The sequence below is a fragment of the Hyla sarda genome, chromosome 11 (genome assembly GCF_029499605.1).
Source record: "Hyla sarda isolate aHylSar1 chromosome 11, aHylSar1.hap1, whole genome shotgun sequence".
NCBI lineage: Eukaryota > Metazoa > Chordata > Amphibia > Anura > Hylidae > Hyla > Hyla sarda.
In genome coordinates, this window is record NC_079199.1 from 102,686,192 (window position 1) to 102,698,433 (window position 12,242).

At 42.8% G+C, this 12,242-nt stretch overlaps 1 protein-coding gene across 5 annotated transcripts in view; it reads right to left on the reverse strand.

The window, feature by feature from the left end:
- Positions 1-12,242, reverse strand: part of BAHD1 (bromo adjacent homology domain containing 1) — a 116,642-nt gene that overhangs the window by 36,716 nt on the left and 67,684 nt on the right. The window contains exon 1 of one of the 5 annotated variants that reach the window (XM_056546840.1): positions 6,337-6,480. The exons of 2 other annotated variants lie outside the window; for them this stretch is intronic. The gene's annotated coding sequence lies outside the window, so the exon portion shown is untranslated. Of the gene's footprint in view, positions 1-6,145; positions 6,188-6,210; positions 6,269-6,336; positions 6,481-12,242 lie in introns of those variants that run through there. 2 more of the 5 variants (XM_056546843.1, XM_056546844.1) reach the window with 2 other exon arrangements.

A 12,242-nucleotide genomic window follows, 5' to 3' on the forward strand; every position in this document is an offset into this window, starting at 1 on the left:
GGAAAATAAACAAAACAATAAATAGACAAATGAGATGAGAAACACCGGGAACAAGGCAGACGATGCCATCTCCTGTATACTCCTATATATATGACTGTAGGGTGAGTATACGGTAGAGCAGCACATCTCCTGTATACTCCTATATATATGACTGTAGGGTGAGTATACGGTAGAGCAGCACATGTCCTGTATACTCCTATATATATGACTGTAGGGTGAGTATACGGTAGAGCAGCACATCTCCTGTATACTCCCATATATATATCTGTAGGGTGAGTATACGGTAGAGCAGCACATCTCCTGTATACTCCTATATATATATATATGACTGTAGGGTGAGTATACGGTAGAGCAGCACATATACCGTATACTCCTATAATGTAGACGCACTCAGTGAAGATACAGACTCTCCGGATCCGTCCGCTATAATGGTTCTGTATACAACTACATGGCGGGGGTCTGAATACAACTACATGGCGGGGGTCTGTATACAACTACATGGCGGGGGTCTGTAGACAACTACATGGCGGGGGGTCTGTAGACAACTACATGGCGGGGGTCTGTAGACAACTACATGGCGGGGGTCTGTAGACAACTACATGGCGGGGGGTCTGTAGACAACTACATGGCGGGGGTCTGTAGACAACTACATGGCGGGGGTCTGTAGACAACTACATGGCGGGGGTCCGTAGACAACTACATGGCGGGGGGTCCGTAGACAACTACATGGCGGGGGTCTGTAGACAACTACATGGCGGGGGGTCTGTAGACAACTACATGGCGGGGGTCTGTAGACAACTACATGGCGGGGGTCTGTAGACAACTACATGGCGGGGGGTCTGTAGACAACTACATGGCGGGGGGTCTGTAGACAACTACATGGCGGGGGGTCTGTAGACAACTACATGGCGGGGGGTCTGTAGACAACTACATGGCGGGGGGTCTGTAGACAACTACATGGCGGGGGGTCTGTAGACAACTACATGGCGGGGGGTCTGTAGACAACTACATGGCGGGGGGTCTGTAGACAACTACATGGCGGGGGGTCTGTAGACAACTACATGGCGGGGGGTCTGTAGACAACTACATGGCGGGGGGTCCGTAGACAACTACATGGCGGGGGGTCCGTAGACAACTACATGGCGGGGGGTCCGTAGACAACTACATGGCGGGGGGTCCGTAGACAACTACATGGCGGGGGGTCCGTAGACAACTACATGGCGGGGGGTCCGTAGACAACTACATGGCGGGGGGTTTGTAGACAACTACATGGCGGGGGTCTGTAGACAACTACATGGCGGGGGGTCTGTAGACAACTACATGGCGGGGGGTCTGTAGACAACTACATGGCGGGGTCTGTAGACAACTACATGGCGGGGGGTCTGTAGACAACTACATGGCGGGGGGTCTGTAGACAACTACATGGCGGGGGGTCTGTAGACAACTACATGGCGGGGGGGCTGTAGACAACTACATGGCGGGGGGTCTGTAGACAACTACATGGCGGGGGTCTGTAGACAACTACATGGCGGGGGTCTGTAGACAACTACATGGCGGGGGTCTGTAGACAACTACATGGCGGGGGTCTGTAGACAACTACATGGCGGGGGTCTGTAGACAACTACATGGCGGGGGGTCTGTAGACAACTACATGGCGGGGGGTCTGTAGACAACTACATGGCGGGGGGTCTGTAGACAACTACATGGCGAGGGTCTGTAGACAACTACATGGCGGGGGTCTGTAGACAACTACATGGCGGGGGTCTGTAGACAACTACATGGCGGGGGTCTGTAGACAACTACATGGCGGGGGGTCTGTAGACAACTACATGGCGGGGGTCTGTAGACAACTACATGGCGGGGGTCTGTAGACAACTACATGGCGGGGGTCTGTAGACAACTACATGGCGGGGGGTCCGTAGACAACTACATGGCGGGGGTCCGTAGACAACTACATGGCGGGGGGTCCGTAGACAACTACATGGCGGGGGGGCTGTAGACAACTACATGGCGGGGGGTCTGTAGACAACTACATGGCGGGGGGTCTGTAGACAACTACATGGCGGGGGGTCCGTAGACAACTACATGGCGGGGGTCTGTAGACAACTACATGGCGGGGGGTCTGTAGACAACTACATGGCGGGGGGTCCGTAGACAACTACATGGCGGGGGTCTGTAGACAACTACATGGCGGGGGGTCCGTAGACAACTACATGGCGGGGGTCTGTAGACAACTACATGGCGGGGGTCTGTATACAACTACATGGCGGGGGTCTGTATACAACTACATGGCGGGGGTCTGTATACAACTACATGGCGGGGGTCGCACAGGAGACGTTCTGCAGCCGCCCGAGTATATAACGGCACAATGTCATCCACCTGGGGGTCTGCATCATGTGACCAGGGCCCTAGAGCCCCCCCCCCCCCCCCCCCCCGGGTCTCACATATAGATCTGTGTTATGGGGTTCGTCCTATAAGATGCAGTTATGGGGTCCGTCCTATAAGATGCTGTTATGGGGTCTGTCCTGTCCTATAAGATGCTGTTATGGGGTCCGTCCTATAAGATGCTGTTATGGGGTCCCTCCTATGAGATGCTGTTATGGGGTTCGTCCTATAGGATGCTCTTATGGGGTCCGTCCTATAAGATGCTGTTATGGGGTCTGTCCTGTCCTATAAGATGCTGTTATGGGGTCCCTCCTATAAGATGCAGTTATGGGGTCCGTCCTATAAGATGCTGTTATGGGGTCCCTCCTATGAGATGCTGTTATGGGGTTCGTCCTATAGGATGCTCTTATGGGGTCCGTCCTATAGGATGCTCTTATGGGGTCCGTCCTATAGGATGCTGTTATGGGGTCCGTCCTGTCCTATAAGATGCAGTTATGGGGTCTGTCCTGTCCTATAGGATGCTGTTATGGGGTCCCTCATATGAGATGCTGTTATGGGGTTTGTCCTATAAGATGCAGTTATGGGGTCCGTCCTATAAGATGCTGTTATGGGGTCTGTCCTATAAGACGCTGTTATGGGGTCCGTCCTGTCCTATAAGATGCAGTTATGGGGTCCATCCTATAAGATACTGTTATGGGGTCCGTCCTATAAGATGCTGTTATGGGGTTCGTCCTATAAGATGCAGTTATGGGGTCCGTCCTATAAGATGCTGTTATGGGGTCCATCCTGTCCTATAAGATGCTGTTATGGGGTCTGTCCTGTCCTATAAGATGCTGTTATGGGGTCCGTCCTATAAGATGCTGTTATGGGGTCCGTCCTGTCCTATAAGATGCTGTTATGGGGTCCCTCCTATAAGATGCAGTTATGGGGTCCGTCCTATAAGATGCTGTTATGGGGTCCCTCCTATGAGATGCTGTTATGAGGTTCGTCCTATAGGATGCTCTTATGGGGTCCGTCCTATAGGATGCTCTTATGGGGTCCGTCCTATAGGATGCTGTTATGGGGTCCGTCCTGTCCTATAAGATGCAGTTATGGGGTCCGTCCTGTCCTATAGGATGCTGTTATGGGGTCCCTCATATGAGATGCTGTTATGGGGTTTGTCCTATAAGATGCAGTTATGGGGTCCGTCCTATAAGATGCTGTTATGGGGTCTGTCCTATAAGACGCTGTTATGGGGTCCGTCCTGTCCTATAAGATGCAGTTATGGGGTCCATCCTATAAGATACTGTTATGGGGTCCGTCCTATAAGATGCTGTTATGGGGTCCGTCCTATAAGATGCTGTTATGGGGTCCGTCCTGTCCTATAAGATGCTGTTATGGGGTCCGTCCTATAAGATGCTGTTATGGGGTCTGTCCTATAAGATGCTGTTATGGGGTCCGTCCTGTCCTATAAGATGCTGTTATGGGGTCTGTCCTATAAGACGCTGTTATGGGGTCTGTCCTGTCCTATAAGATGCTGTTATGGGGTCTGTCCTGTCCTATAAGATGCTGTTATGGGGTCCGTCCTGTCCTATAAGATGCTGTTATGGGGTCTGTCCTGTCCTATATGATGCAGTTATGGGGTCTGTCCTGTCCTATAAGATGCTGTTATGGGGTCCGTCCTGTCCTATAAGATGCTGTTATGGGGTCTGTCCTGTCCTATATGATGCAGTTATGGGGTCTGTCCTATAAGACGCTGTTATGGGGTCCGTCCTGTCCTATAAGATGCTGTTATGGGGTCTGTCCTATAAGATGCTGTCATGGGGTCTGTCTTGTCCTATAAGATGCTGTTATGGGCTCCGTCCTATAAGATGCAGTTATGGGGTCCGTCCTGTCCTATAAGATGCTGTTATGGGGTCCGTCCTGTCCTATAAAATGCTGTTATGGGGTCCGTCCTGTCCTATAGGATGCTGTTATGGGGTCCGTCCTGTCCTATAAGATGCTGTTATGGGGTCCGTCCTGTCCTATAAGATGCTGTTATGGGGTCCGTCCTGTCCTATAAGATGCTGTTATGGGGTCCGTCCTGTCCTATAAGATGCTGTTATGGGGTCCGTCCTATAAGATGCTGTTATAGGGTCCGTCCTATAAGATGCTGTTATGGGGTCCGTCCTGTCCTATAAGATGCTGTTATGGGGTCCCTCCTATAAGATGCAGTTATGGGGTCTGTCCTGTCCTATAAGATGCTGTTATGGGGTCTGTCCTGTCCTATAGGATGCTGTTATGGGGTCCCTCCTATAAGATGCAGTTATGGGGTCCGTCCTATAAGATGCAGTTATGGGGTCCGTCCTATAAGATGCTGTTATGGGGTCCATCCTATAAGATGCAGTTATGGGGTCCCTCCTATAAGATGCAGTTATGGGGTCCCTCCTATAGGATGCTGTTATGGGGTCCGTCCTATAGGATGCTGTTATGGGGTCCGTCCTGTCCTATAAGATGCTGTTATGGGGTCCCTCCTATGAGATGCTGTTATGGGGTTCGTCCTATAAGATGCAGTTATGGGGTCCGTCCTATAAGATGCTGTTATGGGGTCCGTCCCTCCTATAGGATGCAGTTATGGGGTCCCTCCTATAGGATACTGTTATGGGGTCCCTCCTATAGGATGCTGTTATGGGGTCCCTCCTATAAGATACAGTTATGGGGTCCGTCCTGTCCTATAAGACTCTGTTATGGGGTCCGTCCTATAAGATGCTGTTATGGGGTCCGTCCTATAAGACTCTGTTATGGGGTCTGTCCTATAAGATGCAGTTATGGGGTCTGTCCTGTCCTATAAGATGCAGTTATGGGGTCCCTCCTATAAGATGCTGTTATGGGGTCCCTCCTATAAGATGCTGTTATGGGGTCCGTCCTGTCCTATAAGATGCAGTTATGGGGTCTGTCCTGTCCTATAAGATGCTGTTATGGGGTCCCTCCTATAGGATGCAGTTATGGGGTCCCTCCTATAGGATGCAGTTATGGGGTCCCTCCTATAAGATGCAGTTATGGGGTCTGTCCTGTCCTATAAGATGCAGTTATGGGGTCCCTCCTATAAGATGCTGTTATGGGGTCCCTCCTATAAGATGCTGTTATGGGGTCCGTCCTGTCCTATAAGATGCAGTTATGGGGTCTGTCCTGTCCTATAAGATGCTGTTATGGGGTCCCTCCTATAGGATGCAGTTATGGGGTCCCTCCTATAGGATGCAGTTATGGGGTCCCTCCTATAAGATGCTGTTATGGGGTCCCTCCTATAGGATGCAGTTATGGGGTCTGTCCTGTCCTATAAGATGCTGTTATGGGGTCCCTCCTATAGGATGCAGTTATGGGGTCCCTCCTATAGGATGCAGTTATGGGGTCCCTCCTATAAGATGCTGTTATGGGGTCCCTCCTATAGGATGCAGTTATGGGGTCTGTCCTGTCCTATAGGATGCAGTTATGGGGTCCGTCCTATAAGATGCAGTTATGGGGTCTGTCCTGTCCTATAAGATGCAGTTATGGGGTCCGTCATGTCCTATAAGATGCTGTTATGGGGTCCGTCATGTCCTATAAGATGCTGTTATGGGGTCCCTCCTATAAGATGCTGTTATGGGGTCCCTCCTATAAGATACAGTTATGGGGTCTGTCTTGATCCTGCGTCAGATCTATGGGGTCTGGATGTCCCTATGACAAGCCCTCCAGTCCACAGGAATAAGTCGGGTTGGGGCCCCGGGCAGTGATGCACAGGGGCCACACGTTGCTCCATATAAACCATAATCCGGAGTGTCCGTGGTGTGCGGTACCGGCCCCTCCGGGATGTAACCTCAGGCTCCGTACACAGCAGTGATGCGCAGGTACATGACGCACATTCCCGGTGACACCTGCCCCGTCACCCGCTCCATCTGCTCAGCCCCCCCGCCGCCTCGTGCTGTCCTCCCGCCCACGCCGCTGTCACCCGCTCACCTGTCACAGTCCACACGGTGCGGCTCCTGGGGGGGTCCGCGGTGACGAGCTGATGGTGGGCGGGGCTCCGGGTGACAGCGGGGGGAGGGCTTCAGCCTCCGGGATCCGCTACGCCGCAGCTCGCACTGCTCGTCTTCCTGCTACGCCCCCCGCGGCCAATGGTTGAGCTCCGGAGAGCTCTGACCAATCATGTGCCGGAGCTCGGCCCAGTCCCGGCCAATCAGAAGAGAACGGCACGGCCGGCTGACCAATCAGAGCGCAGAGAAGCGCCCGGAGCCAATGACGGGGAGATGGTGATGAAGGGCCAATAGTGAGGGGAGCGGAGGGGAGAGCGGGGCCGGGCCGCACACACCCCGGGGATGGGGGCCTCCGCCTGTCACTGCCACCCCGGGGACCGGAGCGTCCTTCATGGCAGCACATAGGGCATCCACGTGCCGCCCCATGGAGCGGTCACCGCGCCCACCTGTGTGATAGACGGCTCCGGGATGTGACATCTGTCAGAGGAGGCATCATGTCAGGCCGCGTCCACACCTGGAGAGCAGTCACCAGCAGTATAAGCGGCAACTATAGAGGACAGGACCATATAGAGCACAGATAATAGTGTCATATACTGCACATATAATACTGTCATATAGAGCACATATAATAGTGTCATATAGAGCACATATAATACTGTCATATAGAGCACAGATAATACTGTCATATAGAGCACAGATAATAGTGTCATGTAGAGCACATATAATAGTGTCATATAGAGCACATATAATACTGTCATATAGCGCACATATAATAATGTCATATACTGCACATATAATAGTGTCATGTAGCGCACAGATAATAGTGTCATATAGAGCACATATAATGGTGTCATATAGAGCACAGATAATAGTGTCATGTAGAGCACATATAATAGTGTCATATAGAGCACATATAATACTGTCATATAGAGCACAGATAATAGTGTCATATAGAGCACAGATAATAGTGTCATATAGTGCACATATAATACTGTCATATAGAGCACAGATAATAGTGTCATGTAGAGCACAGATAATAGTGTCATATAGAGCACAGATAATAGTGTCATATAGAGCACATATAATAGTGTCCTATACTGCACATATAATACTGTCATATAGAGCACATATAATACTGTCATATAGAGCACATATAATACTGTCATGTAGAGCACAGATAATAGTGTCATATAGAGCACATATAATACTGTCATGTAGAGCACAGATAATACTGTCATATACTGCACATATAATAGTGTCATATACTGCACATATACTGTCATATAGAGCACATATAATACTGTCATATACTGCACATATAATAGTGTCATATAGAGCACATATAATAGTGTCATATACTGCACATATACTGTCATATAGATCACATATAATACTGTCATATACTGCACATATAATAGTGTCATATAGAGCACATATAATAGTGTCATGTAGAGCACATATAATAGTGTCATATACTGCACATATAATACTGTCATATACTGCACATATAATAGTGTCATATACTGCACATATACTGTCATATAGAGCACATATAATACTGTCATATACTGCACATATAATAGTGTCATATAGAGCACATATAATAGTGTCATATAGATCACATATAATAGTGTCATATAGAGCACATATAATACTGTCATATAGATCACATATAATACTGTCATATACTGCACATATAATAGTGTCATGTAGCGCACAGATAATAGTGTCATATAGAGCACATATAATGGTGTCATATAGAGCACATATAATATTGTCATATAGAGCACATATAATAGTGTCATATAGAGTACATATAATAGTGTCATATAGAGCACATATAATAGTGTCATGTAGAGCACAGATAATAGTGTCATATACTGCACATATAATAGTGTCATATAGAGCACATATAATAGTGTCATATAGAGCACAGATAATACTGTCATATAGAGCACATATAATAGTGTCATATAGATCACATATAATAGTGTCATATAGAGCACATATAATAGTGTCATATAGAGCACATATAATAGTGTCATATACTGCACATATAATACTGTCATATAGAGCACATATAATACTGTCATATAGAGTACATATAATAGTGTCATATAGAGCACATATAATACTGTCATGTAGAGCACAGATAATAGTGTCATATACTACACATATAATACTGTCATATACTGCACATATAATACTGTCATATACTGCACATATAATACTGTCATATAGAGCACAGATAATACTGTCATATAGAGCACATATAATACTGTCATATAGATCACATATAATAGTGTCATATAGATCACATATAATAGTGTCATATAGATCACATATAATAGTGTCATATAGAGCACATATAATAGTGTCATATAGAGCACATATAATAGTGTCATATAGAGCACAGATAATACTGTCATATAGATCACATATAATACTGTCATATAGAGCACATATAATACTGTCATATAGAGCACATATAATAGTATCATATAGAGCACATATAATAGTGTCATATAGAGCACATATAATAGTGTCATATAGAGCACATATAATAGTGTCATATAGATCACATATAATACTGTCATATAGAGCACATATAATAGTGTCATATAGAGCACATATAATAGTGTCATATAGATCACATATAATACTGTCATAAAGCACATATAATAGTGTCATATAGATCACATATAATACTGTCATATAGAGCACATATAATTCTGTCATATAGAGCACATATAATAGTGTCATATAGATCACATATAATACTGTCACATAGAGCACATATAATTCTGTCATATAGAGCACATATAATAGTGTCATATACTGCACATATAATAGTGTCATATACTGCACATATAATAGTGTCATATACTGTACATAAAAGAGTGTCATATAGAGCACATATAATACTGTCATATAGAGCACATATAATAGTGTCATATAGAGCACATATAATACTGTCATATAGAGCACATATAATACTGTCATATAGAGCACATATAATAGTGTCATATAGAGCACATATAATAGTGTCATATAGAGCACATATAATAGTGTCATATAGAGCACAGATAATACTGTCATATAGATCACATATAATACTGTCATATAGAGCACATATAATACTGTCATATAGAGCACATATAATAGTATCATATAGAGCACATATAATGGTGTCATATAGAGCACATATAATAGTGTCATATAGAGCACATATAATAGTGTCATATAGAGCACATATAATAGTGTCATATAGAGCACATATAATAGTGTCATATAGATCACATATAATACTGTCATATAGAGCACATATAATAGTGTCATATAGAGCACATATAATAGTGTCATATAGATCACATATAATACTGTCATAAAGCACATATAATAGTGTCATATACTGCACGTATAATAGTGTCATATACTGCACATATAATACTGTCATATACTGCACATATAATAGTGTCATATAGATCACATATAATACTGTCATATAGAGCACAGATAATAGTGTCATATGGAGCACAGATAATAGTGTCATATAGAGCACATATAATAGTGTCATATACTGCACATATAATACTGTCATATAGTGCACATATAATATTGTCATATAGAGCACATATAATACTGTCATGTAGAGCACATATAATAGTGTCATATACTGCACATATAATACTGTCATATAGATCACATATAATAGTATCATATAGAGCACATATAATAGTGTCATATGGAGCACATATAATAGTGTCACATGGAGCACATATAATAGTGTCACATAGAGCCCATATAATAGTGTCATATAGAGCACATATAATAGTGTCATATAGAGCACATATAATAGTGTCATATAGAGCACATATAATAGTGTCATATAGAGCACATATAATAGTGTCATATAGAGCACATATAATAGTGTCATATAGATCACATATAATAGTATCATAAAGTGCACATATAATACTGTCATATAGAGCACATATAATACTGTCATATACTGCACATATAATAATGGCATATAGAGCACATATAATAGTGTCATATAGTGCACATATAATAGTGTCATGTAGAGCACATATAATACTGTCATATAGAGCACATATAATAGTGTCATATAGAGCACAGATAATGCTGTCATCTAGAGCACAGATAATACTGTCATATAGAGCACATATAATACTGTCATATAGATCACATATAATAGTGTCATATAGAGCACATATAATACTGTCATATAGATCACATATAATAGTGTCATATACTACACATATAATACTGTCATATAGAGCACATATAATACTGTCATATACTACACATATAATACTGTCATATAGAGCACATATAATACTGTCATATAGAGCACATATAATACTGTCATATAGAGCACATATAATACTGTCATATAGAGCACATATAATAGTGTCATATACTGCACATATAATAGTGTCATATACTGTACATAAAATAGTGTCATATAGAGCACATATAATACTGTCATATAGAGCACATATAATAGTGTCATATAGAGCACATATAATACTGTCATATAGAGCACATATAATACTGTCATATAGAGCACATATAATAGTGTCATATAGATCACATATAATAGTGTCATATAGAGCACATATAATACTGTCATATAGAGCACATATAATAGTGTCATATAGATCACATATAATACTGTCATATAGAGCACATATAATAGTGTTATGTAGAGCACATATAATACTGTCATATACTGCATATATAATACTGTCATATACTGCACATATAATAGTGTCATATACTGCACATATAATAGTGTCATATACTGCACATATAATACTGTCATATAGTGCACATATAATAGTGTCATATAGATCACATATAATACTGTCATATAGAGCACAGATAATACTGTCATATAGAGCACATATAATACTGTCATATAGTACACAGATAATAGTGTCATATAGATCACATATAATACTGTCATATAGAGCACATGTAATAGTGTCATATAGAGCACATATAATAGTGTCATATAGAGCACATATAATAGTGTCATATAGAGCACATATAATAGTGTCATATAGATCACATATAATACTGTCATATAGAGCACATATAATAGTGTCATATAGATCACATATAATACTGTCATATAGAGCACATATAATACTGTCATATAGATCACATATAATAGTGTCATGTAGAGCACATATAATACTGTCATATACTGCACGCATAATAGTGTCATATACTGCACGTATAATAGTGTCATATACTGCACGTATAATAGTGTCATATACTGCACATATAATACTGTCATATACTGCACATATAATAGTGTCATATAGATCACATATAATACTGTCATATAGAGCACAGATAATAGTGTCATATGGAGCACAGATAATAGTGTCATATAGAGCACATATAATAGTGTCATATACTGCACATATAATACTGTCATATAGTGCACATATAATAGTGTCATATAGAGCACATATAATACTGTCATGTAGAGCACATATAATAGTGTCATATACTGCACATATAATACTGTCATATAGATCACATATAATAGTATCATATAGAGCACATATAATAGTGTCTAATGGAGCACATATAATAGTGTCACATGGAGCCCATATAATAGTGTCATATAGAGCACATATAATAGTGTCATATAGAGCACATATAATAGTGTCATATAGAGCACATATAATAGTGTCATATAGAGCACATATAATAGTGTCATATAGAGCACATATAATAGTGTCATATAGATCACATATAATAGTATCATATAGTGCACATATAATACTGTCATATAGAGCACATATAATACTGTCATATACTGCACATATAATAGTGTCATATAGAGCA